Here is a 12,819-nt window from a genome sequence, read left to right on the forward strand (position 1 = left end):
CCCATGAGCGACCAGTCCAGTCCAACCACCAATCTTAAGGCCACCTGATAAGGTGGGGAGGAAAGAATGTCGTAACCTTAGAACTCCTCGTCTTCCGGGGAACAAGTCCAAATACCGATTGTTTTGGAAGCAGGCTGATAAAGTTGATTTCCTTTCAGTTTGTGGCCTGATACTCTAAAAGGGCTTCAATTAGCCAAATTAGCAACACATTCTTCGATGCAATTCTGACACTCCAGAGTGCGTGTGCTACATTCACATAATGCCAACTAATATCATTTCCTAATTCTACACAATTTGGCTTAAAACTGGGGTGTATTCAGTCTGTTGGACATGGTTAAAATTTTGCCCAAAAATAGTTGTTAGATTTTTTGGGATTTTACTGTCCAAATGTTGTGTAAAAATAGTTGAAAATTAAGTTGTGTTTAGCTCATCCAATGAAGTCCAGATTTAGTTTTAAAATGTATTAAATTAGAGAAGAATATGTTTCTAATTTATACCAGGAATAACACAAGAATGAAATGTAGTAATTCCAGAATTAAGAATTGTTTTGAGTTTATAAATTGAGGAATGTATAAGCCAGTCTACAACTCCCTGCAATTGCCGTTGGCAGCTGGAAAGTCTTTGAACAAATTTGAACACGTCACTTAGGCTTGGACACGGCAGTGCTTCACAAATAGGGGCGGGGCTGTGATGCATTGCAGGGTGGGTACGTATGACCCCTGGAGTGAGCTTGCATTTACCATGTGAAGTGTAATTGCACATCCATGGCACCAGTGGCACGCTCTTTCTATAAGTCTGTTGGAATTATAGAATACTTAAATTGGTCAAAAATGTATTTTTTTTCGAAATCACATTAAAAAAGATGTTTATGACTTATGACTCGTGTGATTTCGGAAACGTCAGGTTCGCCAGGTTGGACGTTTGTGAGAAATTACTCACAAAAAAGGAGAGAGGGCATTTTTTCTTTCTCGTGCATGAGGAGAACGAAGAAGGACTGCACAAGGTCAAGTCTGCTGCACTCTGAAGCAGCCTCTCCGAACCCAATCTTTTTATTTGATTTTAGAAGTCCCTAATTTACATAAAGGTTCCCACCCTGAAACGACATGGCTGGAACCCTGTACACTTGTCTTTCTATGTGTGTGTATATGATGTGATGATATGGCAAGATATTTTGTAGATAACAAGCAAAATGACACTGACTGCGGCCAAGCTTGATCATGCTGGCCGTCCTTCACACAGCGAAGCTCGAGACAGCAACCTTCAGCAACAGCACACTTTGTTTCATTTCAAGCAGTGCATCTATTCTCAAGCAGTTATATTTATTATATAGCAAATCATTTCTTCATTGCAAGGAGTTATATTTATCATTCCAAGGCATTTCTTCATTGCAAACCGTTATATTTATTATTGCAAATGTATAATCACTATTTTTACAATTCTTCTGACAGAAAACAATCAGCACAATGTTATATACCTTTTTCTTCAGAATAAAATGTTGAAGAAAATGCTGCTCCTGAGTTGATGTTCCAGATCAATTTACATGTATTATTATTTATTCATTTAATTTTTTCAGCACCAAATGTTCATTTGAAAAAAATTGTGTTTGAATAAGAATTGACACATTTTCTTATTATTTTCCCTATTTTAGACTAACCTGTAAAAACACCCTGTAAAAAGGTGTAAAAAGTGTGTTTTTATTGTTTTTGTATAAATGTTGTATTTTATATTGTACTAATGTTAAAACGATACAATATTAGGTATGCTTAGACATTTATTTTAGGTAAAGGTCTAATTTATAGTCACTGTGACAAGTGAGGGGGCGCAACATTATTTCGCAACATTATTTCACTTTCCGAAGGAGGGCTTTGCAAACAATAATTCAGAAGCACTGGAGGACGGGACTTATGACACATTCATGTTCAAAGACATCTTTTCAACACCTTGAAAAAGACATCTTCTCACCTTTCACTTTTCAACTTTTGAATTTCACCCAGGTTCGGAATTTTTTTTTTCTTTTCTGGCTCACAAATAACCGTTTTTTTGATGGGTGGGACAGTACTGGTATATTGCAGTTAAGTTTAGTTAAGTGCTTAATGACGTTTGGCAGGATGTGTGCATCAGCCGGCAAAATCAATGGGCGACACCAGTGTCTGAGGAAGAGGCAGACATGACCTTTCTTCAATAAGTGCACTGAAGCGGCTTCTAAATGACCGGCTACGTTGTGTCCTATGCGACCCAAAGCACATCTAAAGTAAGCACTGTGCTTTGCCCCCGTGTATGAGGATATACTGTATGTAATGCTAAGAGCAAATACCACAATTAAATGCCCTTATGGTGCACTGTATGTCGTTTCATTGACTATGTTACATTACATGATGAGAAACGCAATAATATGTAAACGGTGTGTAATGTGTGATTCCAACACGGTCAACAAAATACAGTTTGAGTAAAAGTGTTGGCCTTTCTTGCCATACAATGTGTGAAGAACTCAACAGAATACAATGGAATCAAACAGAATAGAATGCCTTTATTGTTACTGTACAAGTGTACCTACAGTACTTTTTGTCCCCAAGCAACTTTGCTCTGCTAATATTACGCAGATAGCCCTTTTTATCTTATATAACATGTTACTCTTTTTTTTTTTTTTAACATGTAATGCGTCTTAATTGCCTGCAGGAGATAAATGTATTGTAGTGTATTGTATTGGAGAACTAAGAGCTGCTACACCCATCCATGTCACCATCTTAAACGGTAGCTCTAAATACAATACAATACAATACAATACAATACAATACAATACAATACAATACAATACAATACAAAACGATACAATACAATACAACAGTGACTCTCAAAGTGGAGTCCGTGGACCCCCAGGGGTCCGTGAAATAATTTGGGTGTTTGGGAACTGATTTAGTTTATCTTTTAACATTTACAGATGTGTGCCTTGTTTGGTTTACCGGTAATTTGTTTTTAGCGCCCTCTCTGGCCGCTGTTGATAGTGCATTTTGTGGTGGGGAAGGACTGTCTGCAAATGTTTTGCATTGATAATCAGACTCGTTTGCTTTGAATTAACGTTTTTTTTTTTTATTGAAAGGAATAACATTTGTAATTCAATTATATGATTGATTTAATCCACGCAATTTGTGTACATTTAGTAAGCTGTATAGTTTTTGCATACGAGACTTACCTGAGTTATGTTTGGTCTATTTTCTTTTCTTTACAGTTTTACAATAAAAATGACTGAGAGCTGTACTACTGACACACTTAAATTAAAGAAGAGTTATACTCAACTTGCTGTTCGCTGTCTGTCTACTTAAATAGAAGCCACTGTAATATCTAGAAAGGGCAGAACATTGGGTTATTAATCAAAAATCTATATTTTTGTTCATTTTATTTTATAATAACTTGTGAAAGTGTTCATGACTCTTCAATAAAGCAATCAATTTAAACGTTTCATATATTCTTCAAAATGTAATCATTTTGAAATATATCAGAACACGCCTTGCTAACGAGGTGATGAAGTTGCTGTTTTTGGCTAAATAACTGGCAGAAACCTTGGGGAAATTGGCCTGGTTTGTGATAAGGAGGCGTGCAATTTGCAACTTTTATTTTCTAAACTTCTGTATAGTAACATATACACTTGTCAAATTGAATCGGTTACTAAATAAAATGGGCATTTATGTTTGGCTTAAATTCTTTTTTTCTTTTTTTTTGTTTTGTTTCCGCAAACATATGCAATGGGGGTGCATGGTGGGGCTAGTAGTTGACAAAAGGCATTGAGCCAAGAACTAAATGTTGCAGGAAAGCTTTTTATTTCATGCGACGCATAACATTATATTTGCATATTGCTGTCTGTGAATTCTGCAGCATTGCACTATTATTGTTGTTTTGGGGTTTTTTTTCTCACAAAATGAAAATTCTTCAACCAAAACAGCCTTGGAATACAGTACACACGTATGGATAGTGTTGAACATTTTGAGTGGTTGACGTCATAATTTATTTATATCTGATAATGATATGACCCTTTTAAAGTCAGCCCAACATAACGCCAGATTAGTGAAAAATTCTCAGACGCCCAGGGTTTAAACCGTGTCACCGACTCCTTTGAACTTCTGGTGTTCATATGACGGGGGGGGGGGAGTATTAGAAAAAAATTTGTGTATTAGACCTTAACTCAAATACCTCTGGCAATTTCAATGAAAAGAGCGTGAATACAGATGAATGACTGTTCGAATTATGAGTGTGTCACCCACACACTCATGTATTACATATGTAATGAAGTGCTATTGGGTATGATAACACTGATTATTTTTTCTGCCCAAAGTTGTAAATGACATAAAAGTGTAATGAAAAATTGTGTATTGATTGTCAGCTATTTCATGACGTGCTTTTACAGAGGAAACGGTACCATCTTAAAACAGGGTCTTTAAACGGTGCATTTGTGAAAATTGCACATGCACACTCATCAACCCCGAAGTTTGATTGTCAGTGATCACAAAATTTTCAACAAGGGTACAAGCACTGTACCACTGTGGCTAAATAAGCAGAATCAGAAATATGCTACCGGCAACATTATTATGACATTTTAGTTGCGGCATGAATGGAGGGGTTAAATTGCTAGCTACTTTTCTAGGTACAGATTTGTTTCCGGGTTCTCGTCGTGGACTCTTGTGTTGAAGTCACTTATTGATACAAATTTTTAAAATTAACTACATGAAAACGGTGCAACCGTTAACATCATGCTCACGGCACGGTACAGTATATTAGAAGGCTTTGAAAGCTTAACCCGCTGTCTGAGCGAGTGAAATAGCCCATAAATTGAAAGCACAAGGCTGACAAAAACACACAATTTACAGGTAAATGCATCCTCGGGCCTGAGGACAGTTTGCTGTTTCACTCCCACACACGGCAGCAGTTAAATTCTATTCAAGTCTCTCCGAAATCTCTGCTGGCTGGCCAAAGGTTAGTGGCTCAGACTCAGGCTTGAAATTTCACCGAGTGTTGTTGAACTCCTTTTATTGTGCAGTCAAAGAGCCCAGCCTGTAATTATTCTCAAGGCGAGCGCAGCGGGCTTCTTCAGACTTTCCAACGTGTATTATACCCTTTAAGGCTGTCGACACGCTCAGAGCACCAAGAGACCTCCGGCCTTCAGAATTGGGATGAACATTTAGCGTGGTTGCTATGGGACACAGAAATCACCATGACGACAGGCACTTCATTCTCACGGGGGGGGGGGGGGGGGGGGGGGGGGAGATTGGGTTGTAAAATACATAACACCCACTTTTCTTTGCCCTGTCACATAAATGCATGCTCATAGTCACATGCAATTCATTAGGGACACGTCTTCGAACTTCACTCGTTTTACCCTCCATCTAGCTGCGCGGCTATGTTTCTTCCTTTCGGCCTGGTAGAATAATAATTACTTAGAAGGCCAGTTGAAGGATGCAGCCCCCGCCTGCTCTCAGCTAGATTGTAATGGGCTCATAAGCGCTGCTGATTGAATTGATTGCCGCAGTTGGAGTCTGCACAATGTACGATTGGATGATATGTTTGAACATTAATCAGCTCACGCGAACAGAATGCTGCGTGACACTTTATTTCAAGTACAGTAGAAAACATATACACAAAAAAGTCACGATACAGCTATGTTTTATACTGCTGGGTTCTACAAAAATGATTCATCGATCGGAATCAGTTTTGTTTTCAAAGACCAATATCAGTTCAGAAAACTAGATAGCCATCTGTAACCCACATAAAATGGATTGTTGCTAAACCTGTGCATGCCATCTAGAGATAATACGGGGTGGCACAAATCTTTATCACAACGGCTGGGCGATAATATGGATATAATGCGATACGAATTGACGCAACACACCTATTGCAATACGATGTTCGGTTTCATGTATCGGTTTTGAAAAGTCTTATTTTCGTACTATTTCATAGTTTTCTTTAAATCAATCCGCATATTAACATAGTCAAGATTCAAGAGTTTTATGGTCTTATGCATGGTAAAACCACACAAAGAATGTCTTATTCTGTGTACTTGTCCGATCCGACTACATTTTATAATCTAGCAAATTATAAGGTAGGCAGTGAAACAAAAACAAAAAAATACAGCAATAAGGGCAGTAATAATGAACTTTTAAATAAATGAATTGACTTACATTCTGAGCGTATTACGTTTATATTATACAAGGAAGATGTGCAAAATATCATGTAGTGCAAATATTGTGTATTTAGCAGCTTTTGATATATGTGTTATATGTAATATATATATATACACACGCGTGTGTGTGTTAAAATATATGCCATAGAGTTTTTATTTTTTACAAACATTGCGCCAAAATATAGCAATACGTATCTCAATACACCTTTGCTGCAATATGTTACGATACACTTTAAAGACACAACATGCCATGGTGCTATCTATTACCAAGGAGACTCTTCCCTCTCGTGTGCTTCGAGATGAATGGGGCAATCTTGGTGAGAAATATAAAATCAAAATGATGCAGAACAGTCAGTAAGTCACTGTTATACACAGCTAATGAGTTTCTTGCTTTTTAAGACAATGAAGGGTCTGCATACACGTATTGACAGGCTGATTTTTATTGAGTTTGCCCTCACGTTGAGAAATGCTCTTTTTACGAAAAGACGAGGCCTCAATGCTAATATGTTGTAGTATATGTATATAAGTATGTATATGTATGCTTGTCTGAGTATACTGCATATACGAGCAATTTACTACCACTATACTACTATACTATATACTACTAATATACTACTACTACCTCATTGTAACTGTCAATTAGCATTCTCTATTTACCACATTAAAATATGATAAAACATATCAAAATATTCTTATATACTTCTAATGGTTTTACGGAATTCCTTTAATCAATATTTATTTCAGCTGCTCAATTGGTGTGAGGATGTCGCCGTCCGCTCCATCAACAAGGGCCAACCGAACGTCTTTCGTAATGGAGACCATCCTGGTGTTCTTCTGCGAGTGAAGATCTCCGTTATTTTCGTTGAGAACAAGTTCTCGACATTCCATCCCACAAAGACGCAAACGCCCCCTTGTACCTTCAACCAAATTGGGGGAAAAAACACAGACAAACTGTTTCGACCGCAATTAACATCATATTTTATTGGCAACACCTGCGGCACTATTTTTCTAAATAACTTTTGAAATGATTATAAAAATATGTTCTCTTAAAAAAGAACATATACTAAAAAAACATTTATTGTCTTATTTCTTTAAAGAATATGTAAAGAATATGCTTGCTTTGGATATCCATCCATGGATAACCAAAACAAGCATATGCTTTACATCTTATTTTCATTATGTTGATAAATATAAATTAAGAACTGTCATTGTAGAAAATAAATAATAGAACAAATTATATACATAAAAATTCCTCATATCTCATTTTCATTTTTTTATAATAATTTAAAAAGTAGTAGAACAGTTTATTAACCATCATTTCTCCTGCTTTGATCCTTTTTTTTTTTTTTACTGAACAACAGTCAAAAGGATAGAGCCTTAGTAGACTCAAGTTAAAAAAACAAAATAACCAAAAACATTTTTTTCTTCTGTTTAACTTTGGTATTTATTTTGATTTGAAATACAAGACAGATTTTTATCATAGGTTTCTCTGCATTGATTGTACCATGCTGCTATGTCTGTTTTAACACTGTTGTGGTCAAAGCACTTTTGCCCAAGACAAATTTCCCCCTGGGGACAATAAATTTGATCTTATCTTGAAACACTTCTCGGCAAAAATTATGGCGGAAGGTAGCGTGGTCTCCCTGAAAGTTGCCTGCTGCTATTTAATGTTCTCTCGGGTTCTTCTCAGTGTGCCGCGGGAGGACTCAGTCACAACGGCTGTGACTTCCTCTCAAACCAATTAGACATCCTCTGACCACGGAGGTCTGCTTGTAGTTCCGTATACTTTGCGGGATTCAACGTTTTCCGTTTTCCACCATCTGGACAGTCCGTGCGCGGCAGGTGCAACACATTTAAAGGGATTGGAAAGGGCGGCTCTGATTGCAGGCTGATTTTTGACGCAGGGGTTGCGCACCGCCTCCGTCTAACTGCGCCAAGCTGCGCCAGTCTACCAAATTGTTAAATCTTGGTCTGGTCCCACCCCGACCAGGTCTGCGCCTCGCTGATTGCCAGACTTGCGCCCGACCACGAAATTAGGACCTTCAGAGTCACATTTGCACCTCCCCCCACACTGCCATGCAAATAAACCACTACACCAAATGTTGCTAGACTAGGCCAGTCATTTATTTCAATTAATAACGATCGAAATACAAACATCACAACATAAAATGAGGAGAAATGTACTAATAATTTTCATTGCATCATTTTCACTTGCAAGCAGCGGCATCACAACGCGCATGGGATTCGAAATGATTCAAAGTCCAGCCATTTTGTACGTTGCCGCTTCCTTTTGATCCATATTTGGACAGATGGATAAATGAGGCTCACTGAGGAAGACTGTGACTTGTTGTCAAGAAAACAAAGGAACAACAACAAAATCACTAGTCTTCCAAAGTGTGCCACACTTGATCATAGAGTTTCATGATTATGGTCAGTCTTTCAGATCAATTTCTCCCCGAGCAAAGGTAAACACGACACACTCGTTTTTGGTTCATGATGTGATATACTGATTAGAATTCAGAAAAAAAAAAATGGTAATAAATAAAGAGAAAGAAATGTATTATTCGTTCAATACTGTAACGATAAAAAAATATGTCTTTTAAGTGGAATGAACACATTGTACCTACTGTATATGGTCACTCACCTGTGTATACGCTGATAAAAGAACACAACGCTTAGATCAAAGATGATGAAGCTGTTAGGAGAGAAAATAATCATTAAACAACTGCTAATAGAACCTGGGTAGATGCAGTTTCAGTGGAGTAAAGTCTGCGCATGCCTGTTCAATTGCCTGCTTTAAATGATCTCAGGTGAGTGCTGACTTCCATTTAAAATGACATCCACGGTTGCATGAGGATTTTTGCTTCCTCTACTGAAAGTGTGTGTTTTGTTTTGTTTTTTTTGTACTGGCTATTGCTCACGTTGATGGTTCGCAAAGTTTGAAAATGATTTATCTTGCACTCCGTTTCTAATCCCCCACACATTGTATATGAACAGGTGCATGTGCGTCGATGTTTTCTATTTATTGCTAAGCCGAATCTTACCTTGAATCCAATCCAAATCCTACAAGATGAGCGTGAAGAGTAGTACCTACACACAAACACACAGTAGACGAAGCACATCTGTTTTAATAATAGACTAAAACACACAAGTTTAATCTTCAAGAATTGGTATCTAAAGGTCGCGCAATAAAGCTGGATCTCTGCAGGATAAAGAAGATAAAGGAGAGGAAGGAATAGAAAGGACACACCAGAGCGGCGGAAAGGGAAATGAAGGGATGGGGAAGGTAAAAATGTCTAAGAAAATTGACCAGCAGGAGTCAAAAGGGGAAGGTAAAGATCAGAAAAGTGAAAGGAAAGGAAAAGAAAAGAGGAAAAATGCAGTGGCAGAGAGGAAGCAAAAGAATGTATAATACAGGAAGATACATGAGAAAGAAACTCGGACATGAAAAACAGTCTTCACAAAGTATAGACAAATGAACGAATGAAGACATTTGAAGAACTGAGGAAAAGCGAGTCAACGTGAAAACAAAAGTGCAAATGATGTGAACGGCGCAGTGAGATAATCGCTTTCACGTTGTTTGTCAATCAAGAGAAACATCACAACAATTTTGCAGTTGAGGCTGTGTTGTGAATGCCAAATCTCCTGTAAATGAATGGTAATGGCTAGTTATGGATGAACATGTCAGCTCCTTCCTATTTCCTGTTAATAGCGTGAGCTTCTGCCTGGCTGGCTGACCCCTCTGCTGGTTTTCTATTTCTATTCATCTTTAATAGCGGGGAAACTGCCTCACATCACACATTGGCCCAACTACCTTATTACGTTTCGCGGGGGAGAAAAAACACTTATTTCCCTTAAATGAATTGGAGCAGTGGGCTTTTTAAATCATGTTTGTAATGTGTGATGTGTGTGACTTCTTTTGCATTCTTGTCACAGCCAGTGTTTGCCAATCGACACTCCTCATACAATTTGTAAATCTGAGACATGCCACCCCACGCTGATGTTCCGTTCAAGGCTCCTCCTTCTTAAAAAGGAGCTTGTTCCTGGCCTCCATTGCTGAAATGCTTGTGGGTTTTCGCTCGCTTTAGAGCGGTACAAAATAAATACTACTTCACTGAAGTTGAGCGAAGCAATGCTAAAAACTATTTTATTTGATAAAATTGTGCCTAACTCAGGCCGCGCACATACAGAATCTGCAACAGAGGACGATAAAATTGTGACATTTGGAAGTAGATGAAATGGCCGCCAAGGTCCGGGAGTGTTGTGCTCCATGTTTTAATGCTCCGTGATAAGAGCTCTTAGGGCCTGAAAAGAACATGCACATGCTCGCACAATCACACGCATATCTCTTCAGGACCACAATCCCTACTTCAATATCGTTTCTCTGCTCCCGGGCTCCTCGGCTCTTCAGCGCCTTTTACATGCTTGTCCAGGAGGCACAACGCGGCCTGGTCCAAACCTGAGTTCTGCTGCTCATAAAATAAAAAGACATACCCGTGTCACTACTGTCATAGGAAAAGTTCATATCTTTGAGTAGGATCGGCGCAGTCGGAAATTTGAGCGCTTTCTTTCGCCCCGGTTCGCACAAACAACAGACCCCTTTTGTTTTTAATCGGTCGCGTAAGGAACACATTATTCATATTTTTTAAATATGTACTTAGTATTTCATTTACACGGTGCCTATGATTCTTATAATTTAACGCTCAGTGCTTGACAAACACAATCCCAAAGTGTAAAAAGCTCTAATGTAGAGGTACAGGTACTTTTTATGTTAATTACACTACCCAAAGAACATTTTGCAATGGCTAGTAATGTCTAGAGTGGTGAGTTCTTCTGAGGCGGAAATCGAACAACAAAAAATCTTACATAAACATGTTTTATGCAGCACTACTAATCTAAAAATAGGAATTTGATTCATATTATATTTGCAAAATATGAATTAAGCATCAAAATGCACCTGTTTTTCCATCACGGCTTAGCTTGCAAATGTCACATGACCAAACTCAGAAAACAGGACTTATTTATATTCCATAAATGCTACCTCAGGAGGGAATCTGAACATTTGATAATAATATGTTGGTTGCTCCTCCACTATTATTAACTTGGTATTGTAATTATCATTGTATTGGCGGTATATGAATTCATAATTCATCCGGTTGCTACCTAAGGCCTGAGCAACTGTGATGTCATTTTCAATCGACAGCAAGTGGCAAAACTACTGCCTCCAGAGAAGGAGGAAAAGCTGGTGGATTTTGCTGCTTAATTCATTATCCACAAACGCAGTATTAAAAAGAATGTGGTGTTTAGACTAGTGGGAACGCAATGAAAATATTTGATAAAATATTTTTGACTTGATTTCCCCTTTGAAAAGAACACAAGAAGATTTGCTCCCAAACATAGCTGTTGGTTTTGTGACCAAGGCAACGGAGAAAGAATGAGCGATCAAAAGGCAAAATCACATACGGTAATTCAAAGATTCTAAATAAACATGTTTATCAGAAATAGCATTCCGAGCGGAAATGATAAGACTATTCACCCACGTTGCGAGACAGTCGTCAGAAAGTGTAAAATATTCTTGTGGCACCCACAGCTTTACATCAAAATTTTGATCACAGTGGTAAACACAAGCAGCCTACGCATTGCGCCATGTCGTGTTCGGAGTCTGTCTCTGTACAATGCCCTCATCAGAGGTGCTGTCAGAGCCAACAATACTCGGAGTGACAGCTTGCGCTGGCACCGAGTTTAAGTTACTGCAGCCATTGATGCTCTACAGGGTGCTGGGTGCCTGAGTTAGCTCGCACAATGCCGGGTCGACAATGCGCTCACGTTGTCCACGCCGCGGCGGCGAGGATGAGAGTGACAGCACGCGGCACGCTGTAGTTCATTAGACCGATGCTCGCCCCTTTGGACTTTTTTTCTTGTCGCCGTGTGGGCTACTTAAACGCTCCTCTTGTTCCCTCTTTCCTTCTGCCCGCTGAGGTGTGCCCTTCTCAGTATTCATTATTATGAGCCGCTGACGTACGGGTTGAACATGCTTTCGGGTTAGAGCCATGCATACGCTCACAAAATGACACGTTGAAATTGAGCTCCGCATCCAGGTGTTTCTAATTTGCACATTAAAGAAAAAAAAAAAAAAGAAAGAAAAAAACCACACTTTGGTTCGAGTAACTAACCGACTTTCAGTTTGCCGGGGAGGACTCGCGTCACCGCATGTACTCTGAAATGAGTACGAAGAAAAGCTTGAAACGCGGGAGTTTCTGTCTATTATTTTTCCAGCATGGGTCAAATAATTATTGGCTGCCTGCTGAATAGTTGTGTGTCATTAGAGTAGGTAAAATTATGCTCTTCACTTTTGGAGAAAGGCCCTTTCATTCCAAAGAGCCAAATAACTCGGAGAAGGCAGGATGGTATTCACAATTGAAGCAGACTGAGTGTTCAAGGACACTGGGCTTCCATTTCTCTTCAGGTAATGTTCCATATTAGACTAATGTTCAATTAGCTTGTCAAGGCTGGTTAGTGAAATGTAATTCTTACACAGAGAGCACGAGGGGACGGGGGGTGGGCTCCTTCATCACCGTCCATCTTATTCATTGTGAGTCACTCCTTATATGTGTCATGCAAATCATCTCATTAGCTATTTGTCCATGATC

This window comes from Hippichthys cyanospilos, chromosome 6 (assembly GCF_059441005.1).
Source record: "Hippichthys cyanospilos isolate Australia breed blue-spotted pipefish chromosome 6, RoL_Hcya_1.0, whole genome shotgun sequence".
NCBI classification, from domain to species: domain Eukaryota; kingdom Metazoa; phylum Chordata; class Actinopteri; order Syngnathiformes; family Syngnathidae; genus Hippichthys; species Hippichthys cyanospilos.